General features: G+C 35.6%; 1 protein-coding gene across 2 annotated transcripts in view; it reads right to left on the reverse strand.

The window, feature by feature from the left end:
* Positions 1-17,880: 17,880 nt before the first annotated feature.
* Positions 17,881-18,230, reverse strand: part of LOC127445957 (uncharacterized) — a 17,698-nt gene continuing 17,348 nt past the window's right edge. For both annotated transcript variants that reach the window (XM_051706496.1, XM_051706495.1), the window contains exon 3: positions 17,881-18,230. This exon is cut by the window's right edge and continues 1,641 nt beyond it. The gene's annotated coding sequence lies outside the window, so the exon portion shown is untranslated.

Below are 18,230 nucleotides of genomic sequence, written 5' to 3' on the forward strand. Positions count from 1 at the left end.
TGATTATACGATGATCACTTCCCAAAAGGCCCAGATTAGATTTCAATTTTACTATGAAAATTGATAAATAACATAAATGGAGAAACAGTAGAGGAAGTCAGTTCTCTCAAGTTCACACAGGTGTCCTAGCAGAGTAGTCACAGGTGTAGTTCATCACATTCAAAATGGAACATGTTCAACTTTGAACATCTCCAGTTTCACATCGCTTTGAACAAAATAGCGGTGGCTACGATGTTTGCGATCTTGTGTTTGAATATACTTTCAAGTTAATAAACATAATTACTGTCATTCCAAGTAAATATTTACCAGATGATGTCAATGCTCTGAACAATGACAATGATTGCCTGTCAAAAATAAATTGGAAGAATACCAATTTCTGGAATTTGATACAAATATAATAGGTACTTCTTTTTATATTTGGAAAGTAGAAAGAAAAAATTTGCAATCAGCCTCTGCATGTCAAACCCCATACAAAAGACCAGAGAGTTAATAGTCCATACAAATTATATGAAAAAAAGAGCTGCTGGAACATTTCTCTAAAATTCTCTTTTTGTATTCCGCAGAAAAAAAAAATAAATAAATAAAAACAGAACACAGTATAATACTAATAATTGAGGTCAAATGAAATAATTCTTATTTTAGGATAAACTATTCCTTTGTTAGCTCTTGCTATTTTTTATTCTATTTTCACATTTTAAATGTTTGATTCAATCGGAATTATCACATCCACTTTTCTTAATGCACATTTGACGTTTTTTATGTTTATTCTTTATTGTTTATTCTTTATTACTGTTATTATTGTTGTCAAACCACTCACAGAACATGTTTAAATATTAAAGGAGATATTAGAAATGGAAGGTACATTTTGTCCACATTGTACCATTAAACATCCCATGTAGGCTCTGAATTTATAATGGCATGTCATAACATATATATTTTTTTCATCCATCTCTCTTAGGGAGCCATACGGTAACCTATGCACAAAGAAAGCACTGCATTTGTCTGCAATTCATCCCAAACAATACCGCAAAACCTTTGGGGAGATGAGGGGAGAGAAGCGCACAAGTGTAATATAAGAGATGCAAAAAAAAAAAAAAGCATTTTTATATGATTTTCTACCACTCCACATCAGCTTTGGGATACTATGAGAAGTTTCTCTAGTAATAGGGATTGGGAGTGCAGAGTAATCTGTTTCTCTTTCTGTGGCCGCTCAACATTGATCTGTGCTAGTGAAATCATCTCTTGGCTGTTATTAAATTATCTTAGCTCAGTGGTACATCACACACACACACACACACACACACACACATACATACATACGCACACACACATACTATAACAAGCCTCTTCTAGAATACAGAGACAACAATACCTCAATATTTGACATTTTCCTATTGGTAGAATTGAATGATTAATTTTATTTCAGAATTCACATACAGTTGTGCTCAAAAGTTTGCATACCCTGGCAGAAATTGTGATATTTTGGCATTGATTTTGAAAATATGACTGATCATGCATGTCTTTTATTTAAGGATAGTGATCATATGAAGCCATTTATTATCACATAGTTGTTTGGCTCCTTTTTAAATCATAATGATAACAGAAATCAACCAAATGGCCCCGATCAAAAGTTTACATACCCTTGAATGTTTGGCCTTGTTACATACACACAAGGTGACACACACAGGTTTAAGTGGCAATTAATGGTTAATTTCCCACACCTGTGGCTTTTTAAATCGCAGTTAGTGTCTGTGTATAAATAGTCAATGAGTTTGTTAGCTCTCACGTGGACGCACTGAGCAGGCTAGATACTAAGCAATGGGGAGCAGAAAAGAACTGTCAAAAGACCTGCAAAACAAGGTAATGGAACCGTATAAAATGGAAAAGGATATAAAAAGATATCCAAAACCTTGAAAATGCCAGTCAGTACTGTTCAATCACTTATTAAGATGTGGAAAATTCGGGGATCTCTTGATACCAAGCCACGGTCAGATAGACCAAGAAAGATTTCAGCCACAACTGCCAGAAGAATTGTTCGGGATACAAAGAAAAACCCACAGGTAACCTCAGGAGAAATACAGGCTGCTCTGGAAAAAGACGGTGTGGTTGTTTCAAGGAGCACAATACGACGATACTTGAACAAAAATGAGCTGCATGGTGGAGTTGCCAGAAAGAAGCTTTTACTGCGCCAATGCCACAAAAAAGCCCGGTTACAATATGCCCGACAACACCTTGACACGCCTCACAGCTTCTGGCACACTGTAATTTGGAGTGACAAGCCCAAAATAGAGCTTTATGGTCACAACCATAAGCGCTATGTTTGGAGAGGGGTCAACAAGGCCTATAGTGAAAAGAATACCATTCCCACTGTGAAGCATGGTGGTGGCTCACTGATGTTTTGGGGGTGTGTGAGCTCTAAAGGCACGGGGAATCTTGTAAAAATGTATGGTAAGATGAATGCAGCATGTTTGTCAGAAAATACTGGCAGACAATTTGCATTCTTCTGCACGAAAGCTGCACATGGGACGCTCTTGGACTTTCCAGCATGACAATGACAATGAAGCACAAGGCCAAGTTGACCCTCCAGTGGTTACAGCAGAAAAAGGTGAAGGTTCTGGAGTGGCCATCACAGTCTCCTGAACTTAATATCATCGAGCCACTCTGGGGAGATCTCAAACGTGCGGTTCATGCAAGACGACCAAAGACTTTGCATGACCTGAAGGCATTTTGCCAAGATGAATGGGCAGCTATACCACCTGCAAGAATTTGGGGCCTCATAGACAACTATTACAAAAGACTGCACACTGTCATTGATGCTAAAGGGGGCAATACACAGTATTAAGAACTAAGGGTATGCAGACTTTTGAACAGGGGTCATTTCATTTTTTTCTTTGTTGCCATGTTTTGATTTATGATTGTGCCATTCTGTTATAACCTACAGTTGAATATGAATCCCATAAGAAATAAAGATATGTGTTTTGCCTGCTCACTCATGTCTTCTTTAAAAATGGTATTTATATTACCAATTCTCCAAGGTTATGAAAACTTTTGAGCACAACTGTATATCTGAAGCCTGCAGTTTGTTATTAATTTATTTTTGTGAATATATATATATATATAATGCCTTAAAAAAGTTTTTGAAACTATGGACAAGTTTTACATGTCATTCTTAAAGGATGTTCACACTCACTGCAGATCGCAGGATCTTCGTTACTGGCAGAGTTCTGTTTTGGGTTTCAACTTAATGGGATATTTCACCCAAAAATTTAAATTCTGGCATCATTTGATCACCCTCATTTTGTTCCAACCCCATATGACTTTGTTTATTCTGTAAAACATAAAAGAAGTTAAGGCGCAGTCACATTCTGAAATTCCACGGGCAAAGGTTAATGAGAAATCTTTAATGGGACAAAATATTCCAAATAGCCACACCTTGTCCATTTTTCCCCAAATGCGCAAGTAGCATAGGAGAAAGACTGCTCTTAAATTAAATTAAAAGTTTGGGGCAAAGTTATCCAGATTTAGCCAACTAAAAAAACAAAAAAAAAACAAAAAAAAAACAGATGCTTATTATGTAAAACTATTTAGAAACCTACAATAAGGAGGAGTATTAACAGCCAGAACTGTTGAAAAGTAGGCTGAAACGGCTTTAGGAATTAACAGGTGGTCTTGAGAGAAGAGAGGTCACAAATTGTTTAGAGGCTAGTCAAACTAAGCTGCTAATGGATATCTTGATCCCGTCTTTACCTATATAAGGACGTAGCTGGCAACGAATTGGCTTAACATATATGCTTCCTGTGTGTGTATACGTATGTCTCAGTCTTGTAGCTTTGAACACAAGGTGTTCAGATGCTACGTTTAGGCGTTACGCACAAAGAGCTTGCAGAGGTCGGCAGTGCGCTTAGCTAATTCAACACTAATGCTAATCTCCTAGGTGAGAAATGCTCACTCACATCTCTCCCTATGCCTTCGGTGGGACAAGACACATCTACCATTGCCAATGGTAAAGAGATATCAAACAGTGTGACTGAAAGAAAGACTGAGGGAAGGCTTGAGAAAAGATATGAAATCCCTCCTCAGGGAAAAATAAAACTCACTAAACCCAGTTTGACAGTTAGGCCGAAAAGAACAGCTTGGCTCAGGGTGGCTTTGTCGTGGAACTTTTGAGAGATGGATTTCAAGATGAAAGGTGAATACCGAGATGGCGCATTTTGTATCTGAGAAAACATGTTTTTTCACAGAAGCAATCACAACAAGGATTTATGAGATTTCTCCTTTAATCTGTACTTTTGTCAATAATAACGCTGCCTTCAAGTGCACACGGAAAGCTCCTACTTCCGAGATAGGTAGTCGTTATTACGTCATTAGCACATTCAAGTTGGAAGCAAAATACGGCAGTAGCCAAACCAAAACAAATGAATGTTAGCAAAAAGCTCTTTTATCTGGTGTACCAGTACAAACACTTCTAAACTATACATATATGGGTCACTGACAAATAAGGTTGTCAGAGGTGACAAAAATTTGAAATCTTTTAAAAATCGAATTTAAAACATGTCAAGTTCGTAGAAATCTAATCTTTGAGTCCATGCTGGTTTTATACATTTTTGAAAAATATTTATAGCAAAAATATATTTAATGACTTTAAAAAAAAATCATGTTGTGTAACCATCAAGTAAACGGTAATAAAATACTTACTTTGCACTTTGAATACAGTGTACATAACTTAATCATTCATTTAAAAAAAAAAAAAAAAAAAAAGTGAAACATATTTGTCACAAATTTGCCTATACCAAAAATCATCTTATTCAAAAAATCCGACAACTCAAGAAAACCTCGTTTACATGAGAAAACATCTGATTGTTATCTGGTTTTAAAGGAACATTATATAAACATTCTCATTGAGTATCACTGAGAATTCTGAGTTTCCCGCTGGTAAATACAACTTTATTTGGTCATGTGTACGTTAACTTGCAATTATGATATTTTCAACTCCACTTGAAGGTAAGGTTGCATTAGCCTCAAAGAGGACATTGCAATGGCAACCGTGATTCAGTATTTCATTATGTCACAGGTCAGGCAAGAATAGTCCTGTAGAAAAGGGCTTTGGAGCTGACAGAACCCTGCCCTCGAAAATCCCCCTTGAGTCCTTAACCTCTCTGTGAAAAGTCTCTTTATCATTAATTAAGAGCCAGTGACACACACATGGGCAGCCACCTCTGTGGCTAAGCACATAATGGATTAACTGATTATCCCATCTGAGCTGTGCTGTTTCAGCTTAGACGTCTTCACAGTTCGTCAACATGCACGTGGGTTGAGTCATTATCATAAAGTACTGACAATGACAATCGGTTTCTGTCTCACACTTTATATTAGAACTGGCTGAGGAGATTTCAACTTGATCTCATGATAATTACATGACTGTGACAACATTTTTGCTAAATATTATCATGTGGTACTTTACACATATCATAACAGTTCCGAGCTGCAATGTCCACATTGTGGTGCTAAAAGTGAGTTAAATTTTCTCCCGAATGTACAAGGTTTTAAGGTTAATGCCATATGCATTGCTAGGCCTGTATTTTTTGTATTCTTCATGCGGTTTCTGTTAACATCAAAAAATCAAAAATTTAACTAGGCACCAATGTTTAAAACATCATTAAAAATATTCAAGGCTGTCCAGCTTGTGGCATTAATATAGAAGTCATCTTACAATGACTTATCTGAACAGCATATGGATGTCGGAACTATCTATTTTATAATGTCTGTTTTAGCATAGCTGAAACACTGAACTGACCAATCACAATCCAGAACAAGAACTATCCATTTTACATATAATATAATATTCATTATATTCCTTCAAACTAAGTCTGCATATGACTACATACTGTATATCAACAAAAGACCTTCTGACCAGTCTTTAAAAATCAAACAGAACAGAATGAAACAGTTTTAATGTAAAATAAGGTGTGATTTAATGGTGTAAAATAAATGTAACATTGTTAAACATATTTAATTAATCTCAAACGTAAGTATGTTAAATTTAGCAGCCCTTAGTAAAACACAAACACTCTTTCAGATTTAGATAGTTAGCCACGTTGCCATTCTAGTGGACTCTTGAGGTTGAAACACCCCTCCGACAGAGTTCATATCAGTGTGGCTGACTGTAACACACCATGGGAAGAACCTCAACATGGGCTTGCTCTCCATTCATCTACCCTGCTACCCCCTGGCAGTACAGAGACAGCTGGGCTTGTTAAAGCCAGACCGAACAAACAGAACATTATCTCGGATCCGTGGATCACACCCTAGCACAAAAGCCTCAGAAGCAGCAGGGAAGATATGGCAGTCTGTGGCCAGAAGGCAGTCTGGGGTGCAGGAATGAGCAGTCTCTCACTTGTGGATGTGCCTCTAAGTATCATATGCTAATGCTTTATGGCCTATCTCTGCTTGATTCTGTCCTTAATGTGTATATATACTACCAGTCAAATGTTTGGACACAGTTGACTGAATTTATGTTTCTTGTGACTCTAAAATGATCCATATCAAATTAAGTTTCACATTGTTAAATTCACTGAATGCATTAACACAAAATTAAGGGGCAACTCTTTCGACTTGCACCTGTAAGTAACCACCTAGAACCCCCAGAATTGAGTAATCATCTAAGTTCAACAGGTATGAAATTTCAACACATGGTATAATTTTTAGGAATGTCAATTAACATTTTCAATCAAATTAATTACATTAATTAAATTAATTAATCAAATCACAATAAAAGGCCCCCAAAGATAATTCAATATATATTATACATACTAATTTAAATAATTATAAATATAATAGATAATTATAATAATAATTATTCAGATGTTCAGATACAGTGACTGTAGAATTCGATATATTGTTTATTCCCACTATATACTATAAGCCTACAGTCGACATCAATTCATTTTGCAATTGAATTGGTAAATCTGTCCTGTTCTCACAGGAAGCGTTCTTGTGCATCAGACGGATGCTTTTGGAGCATCTCACTGGTTTTCAGCATCATAAACACTGCGTTTTTAGTATGCTGTTTCAAGTTAAAAGTAGTTGAAATGTGTCCTGGGTGACTGCTTGTGAGGTTTGATGAAGCGCACTGTCTGCCCCCTGCTGACGCAGCTCAAACACTAAGGGTGCGTTCCATTCAGAAGTGATCACCCTATGTCCTATTCCCTTTGAAGATTTTACCATCCACTGTGAGAGCATTTGAGGGCTGAAAGTTCTGGGGTTTCAAAATGACAGTTCTACCTTCAAAGTGCCCTTCTGAGGCGAATTAATCCGATGGTAGGAAATAATGTACTTATATTACGGAATTTAGGTACGGGTTAGAGGGCATTATTAATTTTTTTATTTTTTTTTTAAAAACTCTTCTGAAGCGATACAGTCACTTTAAATAATCTGAGAATTTTTATTTTTGGGTCAACTATTAATTTATCAACCTCATGCAAAGTTATGACAGCAAGATTTAGGTGAGAGAAGTAGTTACATTGTTGCTCACGGCAGGCAAAGACACAAAGGAAAGTCAAATTGCAAAATTCAAGTAATGTTAGTTAGTCAATATTTAAAGCTGAACGAGTACTCGATTAATCGATTACTCATGCAAATCCCTAATACATTTTGAGGCAAATTTCAGTAAATTCACATTTTAATATTAATCATGTTAACATCAAGACATAAATGAATAATTTGTATCTATTGACCATCCTTGTATTTATGTACGGTATATGTGTCACTTTAAATAATGGGAGAATTTTTTTTTTTTGGGTCAACTATTAATTTATCAGCCTCATGCAAAGTTATGACAGCAAGATTTAGGTGAGAGAAGTAATTACATCGTTGCTCACGGCAGGCAAAGACACAAAGGAAAGTCAAATTGCAAAATTCAAGTAATGTTTTTACTAGTCGAATATTTAAAGCTGAATGAGTACTCGATTAATCGATTACTCATGCAAATCCCTAATACATTTTGAGGCAAATTTCAGTAAATTCGCATTTTAATATTAATCATGTTAACATCAAGACATAAATGAATAATTTTTATCTATTGACCATCCTAGTATTTATGTACAGTATATGTGTTTGTCCACTGATCAGCTTTCAATATTTATCTGTTTTATTTAATTTTCCCTCTCTCTGATACCTTGATTTCATATGTGAACTCTACGAAACTCATTGCAGCACAGAGTGGGGATTGCTCAGTCACCAAAACTACATATATTTACAAACAAGAACTCAGGCAGGAACACTATGTCTCTGTTACGCTCCTGTTCTACCCGCTCTGTACGGTACTTGAACCGGCGTCTCCGGCATGGGAGGTGGGTCCGCTAACAAGGAAGCTAAAGGCAACAGCCTCTATTGTCAATCACTAGTGCACCTCTTGAGGTCAGGAGAGTGAGGTTTATACACATTGCACAGCTATTTATCAGCTGGCCACCGTTACATCTCTTTCAACTGAATTAAACGTATACGCCACAATCCATTTCAGCAAAATAAAGTTCTTTCCATCACAAGATCCAAAGCTTTTGCAAACAGCACTGACTTACATATGTGAGAGATAGATAAACAATATCAGACTTGGGGACTCATGCATAAAACCTTGAATTGATTTTAAAGACAATGTTTGTGTATGCAGAGACAGCAGAATCTGTATATGCAAAAAAAAGAATAATAATAATTAAAAAATAATAATAATAATAATAATGTTAGACATTTTTTATAGAAGTTTTGTGGTTATTCTCTTGAGTGATATTCAATGCAATGAAAATGCTCCTTCCCTAGCCTAGACCAGTGTGATTCAAAACTATGAGAGGAAATAGGGTGGCCCAATTTTTATTCAATAGTGTCTTTGTGAAATTCAGATCAATAACACATAGCGTTTCATTTGTTTTCCTATTTTCTTTACAACATTTTAGAGTCATAAATTGATTTATTATAAATCTAATCTTATTTTGGGGCTAGGAATGGAAGATACTGCTGAATACATTAATGGTAATGAATTATTCTGTATTATAATGTAAAGAATATATGAAATTATCTGGTTTTGTTGACATGCCTTTCATTTGAGTTGCGCAATAAATTACAATAAAATAACTATAGGCTATTTATGCACCTGATGCATTACCTATTAAGTTAATGACAGGAAAAGCACATGGCCTAAGAAGATAAAGTGTTGTTTACGTGACAGATTGCATTAGTTTTTTGAAGGATTGCATCACAATACTACCACTGCAGGAGGTCTGTAAACACAGAGTAATTGGACCAAAAACGTATCGTGAACACTTTATAAAAAAACAAAAAAAAAAAAACAACCATGATTTTGTCCTTCAAAGTAACCAAATGATGGAATCTGTACTTTGTGATACTTCCAATACAAAAAGAATATATGGTAAGAATAATGGAAAAATGCAACCCGCAAACCAGTATTGTCTAAGAGGTAAAACCATCAACATCCATAACATGCATACAATATCAGGCCTCATGAGTCTAAACAGTGAAATGTGCAGTATGTGTTAGGGGGTGACAATTAGACCTATATACCCTATGTGCATGATATTAGCATGGAAAAAGCTCCTTGGGTCTCTCAGTGTCCATGCTGCATTTGCTCATTTATAAAACATAACATAACACTTTCTTCTCACATATGGGTCAACCACAACAAACCAGATTTGCAAATTTATGCATGGTTAAAAATACATATTTTTTCTGATTTAACCTTCTTTTTATAACGTATTTCAGGCATCAACCATCAATGAACGTCAATCAGTTTTGTTTAGAATTCAGTACATTTGATGACACTTCTGTCTTATCTTAGTAGCTCCTACTGTAATACTGCAGATAAGGAGTTTGTTGTGGATTGCTACAGTATACAAAATTAAAAATTAAAAAATGTATTAAAAAAAGCAGGTTAAAGCTTGATACAATGTAAATCAGTCCAATCAAGTATGAAAATCAAAATAACTACCCACTTGACAAAAAGATGAAATATTCACAGAAACAAGTTCAAATTTACCAGGAAAACCAAAACAGAATACCACGAACGCTCAAAGTTGCATTTTGGATCTAACAAGTTACACGCTGATTCCAATTCACAGGGTCCCTACACAGTATTCACTACTCCTAACAAACTCAGTAGGGGATTTCTGTCGAATTCACTTCACCTCTGACACCTGTGTTAACCTTCAACATCATCAAACACGCAACACTTGTCGCTCAGCTTAGGGGCTTCGAGTATGACATCAAATACTAGTGTAAATAAATCTAAATATAACACGAATTGCTACACCTTCATACATATACGTATATTGTATATAATGTATGTACTGTATGTATATACATGCATTAAAAAAAATAGCCTACCATGTTTTAATATATTTAAACTCATTTAAATCAATTCGTCATCAGGGCTGGCTGTAGGCATGGGCAGGGGTGGGCTAAGCCCACCCAAACGTGAGTCTTGCCCACCCAATCAAACATTTGGGAAACACAGTTTTAAAAAATATATATTTTATTTACGATTTGTGCATTGGTTAAAAACTATATGGGGCAAGCTGTGTGTTGCAAACATTGAGGGTGGGCTGTAAGACCGACCAACCAATCACAAAACAGTACCAGAAATGTGTAGTATTTTTCTATTTTTGTCATTGGCCAAAAGCAATGACACACCCGAGAAGCGGCTGCTGCAAACCAGAGAGTTAGAGACGTCACACAAGCGAGAACGGTAATAAGAGTTATCTGTGTGCAATGCATATGTTTTTAGTGCCCATTAAGTAGCCTGGTGGTGTCTCAAGCAGTGACGATGTGGCTTCTGTTAATGTACCACAGGCTCCCTCTTATCAAATATCTCCCTCCAACTCAGCTCCCCAAAATCCCGCTGCAGGTGTTCGTGAAATGCTGGACCTGAATTATAAAGTATTGGTCTGTGCAGAATGGATTTTTCAGACCAGCTCCCGCAAAATATTTTGTCATATTTTATCCCGCTCCCGCCCGCAACTTTTACGATTGTCCCGCTCCTGCCAGCAAAAGCCCATAGGTAGAGGACTGCACGAATGTTTCAGTCCTTCTCCCCTAAGATTCTGTCCCACTCTGGAATCATAGGCTATTTATTTACAATTCCCACCCGAAAAAAAAATAAAAAATAAAAAATAACAAAAAATGGAAAGAGAGGGAGAGAAAAAAAACACGTTTTGTTAACACCCTAACTTTTCCAAATATCTGTGTAACCTTTGGTTGGTTTCAAAGTTTTGTTTGTAGCCTATCTTTCTTTAATAATCCATTGCACTAAGGTACTTTCCACCGCATGGAGCATGAGGACAAATTTGTATGAATTAGCCACAAACACTGCTCTCTCTATTATAAAGCACCATCCCAGCCAATATTAGCTGATGGTACCATACATGATCATGGCTGGATACAGTGTTTTGCAGGACGCTTGCTTCTGTTTCCCCTGTTGTTATTTCGGTGTTGCTGAGAGATGCTGTCTGTCTCCTCTTGTCTTACATCTCTTTTATTTAAAACAATTTTTACAGCATCCATCCATCCAAATTCCTATATAGTTCCCTAAATGTCTTTACACATGTTTAACTCAGTGCCCCCCATGCCCAATATGGCAGATGTAGAAAAGGATACCGCCTTTCAGGTAATCGAGGTTACAGCTAGTGAGGCACTTAGGCTAGTGAATGGGGCCAATTTTTGGAGGGTTCAAAGGCAGAAATGTGAAGCTTATAATTTAATAAAAGCATTTTAATTCATTCTTCTGTTAAAAATTTAAAGTATGAGAATTGTATAGGGACCAAATATGTTAAACAAATCAAAACTGTCTTAGGTTTTATCATCTTCAAAGTAGCCTAGACAGAGTGTTGGACCACTGTTGTATTAAAATTAATGGGAGAAATTTTAATGCCCAACGGTCAACAAATGTAGCAAAGGAACTCACGCCTTACATGTAAAAGAGCAAATCACCTTTTAGATACATACTGTACATCACCTGTCAATCAACTCGAGAATGTGCATGTGCATTAGCTGAGCCAGCCTGAAAAAATAGCATTTTTTAGCATGATCTGAGCTGAAGAAGCACAATTTATGATATTATTGTTGTCAGGTTTGACAGCTGAATTTAAATATGTTCTTTGATCATAATCTTCACCAATCCTTTTGGAGATTTTGGTCTTTCCTCATTCATGTAGATAGGAGCTCTACTATTATGCTGCCCGGGAGTGTTCCAAAAATGACTGTTGATTGGACTGACTTGCCTTGAAAAACACTTTGGCCTAGATTACAGCTCTTGAGACTGTTCACTTCATGAGGTGCATCCAGGAATGCATCTTTTAAGGAGTTCCCATGTATGTGGTATGCTGGGAACTTGTTGGCTGCTTTTCCTTTTTCATCAGTAGTTTTAGGTCTAAACATATATTTCTCACTATTTTCCTGTTTCCTCATGTGGTTCTGTCACTTATGATTATATATGAGGAGCAAGTGAGCAATTTAATGGGACTTGTAAAACGGTAGATGTGGCAGTCCCAGCTATAGATTAATTTCAGAGAGTTTTTCCATTTGTTGACAGGCAGAGGCTAATCAATAGGTTATACTGTGTAATCTCTCAGAGGCAAATGAAGAAGAAATGAAAGAGAGATAGAAGGAGAGAGAGAATCAATGTGTAAAGACTGACCTAATGAATTCTGTTTCTACCAATCCCTTCTTTAGTGTCAAATAAAGTGTCCACACTTTGCATTAATATGAAGTATCGGTGATGTGATCATGCATGGTGAATGATTCCTTGTCTAAATAAGGGACAGTTTGTCTGAACCAATGGTTCTCAACTGGATTTGCGTGAAGATGAGGGGATGTCACGCAACCTGGCCATGCCTAATTTGGCTGCTTTCTATCAAGTGGCAGATAAATTTGTGCCAAAAAAACATATTGGTACCATAACGGCTGCACTGCCTTTGAAAATCAATGATAAAACATATGGGAAGTGTTTTCCCCTCCCTTTGAAATTATATTAGGCCTATTTATTTTGCAATCCTAACTATGCACAATTATATGGTTTGTTGTTTTTTTTCTGCTGAATATTCCATGTCACATTACGGAAGTAAAATGGTTTGCAAATGCCATTTCATGCTGACTTGGTCTTCCATTCTTTATTGTTTTAGATCAGTTGATTAAGTACTGTACATATCCAACATTTTTCATGTTTTTATCCTAATAGAATTCCTCAGCAAAGAGAGTTGGAGTTGAAATAATCATAAATGGAAAACGATGTTGAATACTTCAACAATGGTCTCGCAGTCCACTGCGAATGTAAATCTACTCAAAGCAGGTGACAGTTTTAACTTTGTGGAATTGTCAATCTTGTGCTAAATACACATGGCCTTTTGGAAGGTAAAGCTTTACCTTAAGGTGACAGGAATTGCCATACTCCCCCTGTGACAGAATGGGAGGACAGAAAAAAACAAAAATTAGCCTAACTTACAAGAATAGTCCTCATTATACTGGAATGCCCCACTAAAAGTGTCACTAGCCCTATCTGTTGAGGAACAGGACACATTGGTGTAACAAGGGGGTCTTGCATATTTTCAAAGTTGTTTATAGTCATTGTTGGTACACCTTGCTTGCAAAGATACACTGTGACAGTTGAGTCAGCCCAGAGCACGTTAGATATATTTGGGCTCTTGAATGTCACAAAGAAATTGTGCGGATATCATCCTACCTGTTCAGTCACAAAGCCATAATGCTGGCAGATAAGCATAGCCTGTATGCTGCATTTTACTGGTGAATCACGGAGATCTGCAGGAAAAACAGGGTCGACATCTAAACCATTCTTTAACCTTTCCTGTGTCCAGTTGTTCCATACAGTTCAACAATAGGAATGGAAGAAATTGACATGTATAAATACACAGGGATACAGACAGAGAGAAAAGCGAGATACAAAGACTAGCACAGATAGAAAGATCACCAATGTAGTTTCATTGCATAATTTTTTCTATACAATTAAATTGAAATGTGACTGTGGCAGTCATTCTGCCTAACATCTCCTGTTGTGTTTCACCAAAGAAAGTCATACAGGTGTCCAAAAGCATGAGGGAGAGTAAATGATGACCTTTAAGCAAGTAATTGGAACTAAAGCAAACTAAATATTTTTTTTAGCAAACATTTTAAGAGCATGCTCAAATTTCTTTATCTCTAATCTCTTTCAGTCTTTCTCATCCAAGTAAAATGCGCATACATTTTTAAAGTAACCAAGCATTGGATTTTTTATTTTTTATTTTTTCCACAATTGCATCTTTCAAGTGTTTGTCTGGGAATACATAAGGGTGTCTGTCCGAGATGATAAAAATGAAAAATCTTCTAAAAATCTAGTTTCAAACCCATACTCGTGTCAAGTTCGTAGAAGTGTGATCTTTGTGTCCATGATAGTTTCATACAATCAAAAAAATAAAATAAAATAAAAAAACAAAACACACAAAAAAAGTGGTGCAACCAAGTAAAAAGTATTGAAATAAATATCCTATATATATATATATATATATATATATATATATATATATATATATATATATATATATATATACACACACACACACACAACCGGTCAAAAGTTTTGAAACACTTGACCGAAATGTTTCTCATGATCTTAAATCATATTATGCTTAAATGTTTGAAATTAGTTTTGTAGACAAAAATATAATTGTGCCACCATATTAATTTTATTTATTAAAAAACTAAAATGTTATAATAATAATAATAAATAAAAAAGGTTTTTGAAATTGATGACTTGGACCAAATAATAAAGAAAAGCAGCCAATAAGTGCCCAACATAGATGGGAACTCCTTCAATACTGTTTAAAAAGCATCTCAGGGTGATACCTCAAGAAGTTGGTTGAGAAAATGTCAAGAGTACATGTCTGCAAATTCTAGGTAAAGGGTGACTACTTTGAAGATGCTAAAATATAACACAGTTTTGATTTATTTTGGATTTTGTTTAGTCACAACATAATTCCCATAGTTCCATTTATGTTATTCCATAGTTTTGATGACTTTACTATTATTCTAAAATGTGAAAAAATAAAATAAAAAAAAAACGTTTCAAAACTTTTGACCGGAAGAGAGAGTGTGAGTATGAGTGTGTGTGTGTGTATGTATATATATACACACATATACACACACACACACACATTTGTATTATTATTATTATTACTTTGCACAGTCATGAGGGTCTAAAGGGATTTTCTCACTGGAGGTTTATTTCCTTAGTCACATGATAAAGAATGGCTACCTGCATGTTGGTTACACCACCTGTGACTGATTTGGTGGACAAAGGGTTTTCAAATATTGATAATTTTTTTAAACAAAATTTTCACTTTTAAAAAACAAATAATAATATATTATTCCAAACTACCTGTGCCAACATTTCCTTTTTCAAGAATTTCAGCTTCAATGAGACTTTTATTTTATTTATTTTTTATGTATTCTGGACAGTTACACCACCTGACATTTTTTACTTAAATCCCCAGAAAAAAATATCAACATGACTTTTAACTTTGAAATTGAAAACATGTTCATCATAGTAGTGGTCTTTAAGTAATTGTTTTTTGTGAATTGTATTTTGGAACAACTTAAAAGATTCAGACAAAAAAAAAAAAAAAAGTAACACTTAACAAATAGGTTGCATTTGTTTATATTAGTACTACATTAGTTAACATTAACTAACCATGAACAATACTTTTACAGCATTTATTAATCTTGATTAATATTAATTTCAACATACATTTTTAAAATTAAAAGCTGTATACGTAAAAATTAGTTAATACATTTAGAACTAACAAACTAAACATGAACAAATGTATTTTCATTAATTAACATTAACAAAGATTAATAAATGCTGTAAACATGTATTGTTCATTGTTAGTTCATGATAACTAATGCATTTACTAATGTTAACAAATACAACCTTATTGTAAAGTGTTACCAAAAAAATAAATAAATGAGCAAATACAAATTCAAATTTCCTGTAAACAATTTCTAGAGAATAAATTCCAAAACTTGAATTCACTCTTAGAGAAAAGAACGACTGCACTGTAAATCTGCACACCTCAGGCAGAAATATGAAATCCAGGCTTAACGGTACTGAACGTCTAAAGTCTAGACTAACTCAAGGTTTTTTCAGTTTAACTGTAGTACTGGGTAACAACCATCTTTCCATGTCTGTGGCCGACATTTCACCCGGCAGGGAGGTGTTAAGTGTAATCCCACTCAGCAAGACCCCAAGAGCAGCTGCGTCACAGGAAATCATGCCCATTATTCTTGACATTTTCTATCAGCCAAACGCCTCTCACTGTAAAACCACGGATGGGAGAATTGTCTCATAATTGACTAAACCTTGAGCAACCCCCCCAACCTTGTCTGGTATCCTTGTGTTTATCATATGCACAATTTTGCAAACGTATAAAAAAATTATTAAAACATTACAAAATTAACAGGTAACTGCACAGACAAGACTGGTAAGCGATTTTATCACACTAGTCTCAAAATCACACCTCTTTAACATGTCTTATGTTTAAGTCTTTTGGCTATACTTTTGAAACTGAATGTATTTTAACATTTATCACTTAGACTTACACCATAAATGCAATTTAGGGCTGAATTTTAATTATTTTCTCTGATAATATAGCTTAACTTTTATTTAACCCACAAAAATCCCATTTAATTTTAAATCAAAGTAACTGAATTTAAAATTATTATATTTTTTTTTATTTGATTTAAGTTTATATCTGCATCCATTTCGCATAAAACATCTTTAAATGTCCAAACATATTTAAAAACTATAACAGCAAAGGAAAGAAATAGCCAAAATGGCATCATACATAGTTTTAAAACAAGAACACTGAGCACAAGACAGGCAGGTCAATTCCAAACACAATTTCTTCCACTGAAAAATAATAGCAGGGGGGAAACAGGAGGGAAAAAAAAAAGTAATAATGAACTAAAAAGAACTCTGATAGAAAAACATACTATAGCTTCAGCTGTTAGAGCGATTCCAACTTAAATGATTTGTTGAAAATTTCCATTGATTTAGCTTTTTTAATGATTGATTTGGATGAAAGGCTAATGCCTCAATGTTTTTGAAGGGCAATGCAATATCTAGACTCTAGAGAACGTAGTGGCTTATAGCATTCCCAACCCATTTTATTTCCATGTGGCATTGTCGAAGTGAAACAGAATCCTTAAAGTGAACAACAACAAACAAACAAACAAACAATTTAGGAAGAGACTTAACTATTGATTGGATTGTGAAAAGTAGCCATTGCATAATGAAGTCATGCCAGAACTGAATGTTATTTCAGTTTTTGTCCCCCAAAGATGGCACTGATAAATATTACCAGGAATGTTTGTTTGAAAAAGTCAGTAGGGTCAATTTTGATGATAAGGGCAAAATAATGATGCCCCAAAAATCAACAATTGCCAGAAATAACTACGCCCTACCGGTACATGTCTTTTGGCTATGTCACATATAGAACTTGTGACATTTGTGAAAATATGAAGTCACCACCATGCCAAGGAACCCAAAACATTCCATTAAAGGAATATTCCAGGTTCTAAACAAGTTAAGCTCAATCGACAGCATTTGTTGCATAATGTTGATACATACACTATATTGCCAAAAGTATTCGCTCATCTGCCTTTAGACGCATATGAACTTAAGTGACATCCCATTCTTAATCCATAGAGTTTAATATGACGTCGGCCCACCCTTTGCAGCTATAACAGCTTCAACTCTTCTGGGAAGGCTTTCCACAAGGTTTAGGAGTGTGTTTATGGGAATTTTTGACCATTCTTCCAGAAGCGCATTTGTGAGGTCAGACACTGATTTTGGACGAGAAGGCCTGGCTCGCAGTCTTCGCACTAATTCATCCCCAAAGGTGCTCTATCGGGTCGAGGTCAGGACTCTGTGCAGGCCAGTCAAGTTCTTCCATACCAAACTCGCTCATCCATGTCTTTATGGACCTTGCATTGTGCACTGGTGCGCAGTCATGTTGGAACAGGAAGGGGCCATCCCCAAACTGTTCCCACAAAGTTGGGAACTTGGAATTGTCCAAAATCTCTTGGTATGCTGAAGCATTCAGAGTTCCTTTCACTGGAACTAAAGGGCCAAGCCCAGCTCCTGAAAAACAACCCCACACCATAATCCCCCCCTCCACCAA

Source organism: Myxocyprinus asiaticus, chromosome 9 (assembly GCF_019703515.2).
Source record: "Myxocyprinus asiaticus isolate MX2 ecotype Aquarium Trade chromosome 9, UBuf_Myxa_2, whole genome shotgun sequence".
In the NCBI taxonomy this organism is placed as follows: domain Eukaryota; kingdom Metazoa; phylum Chordata; class Actinopteri; order Cypriniformes; family Catostomidae; genus Myxocyprinus; species Myxocyprinus asiaticus.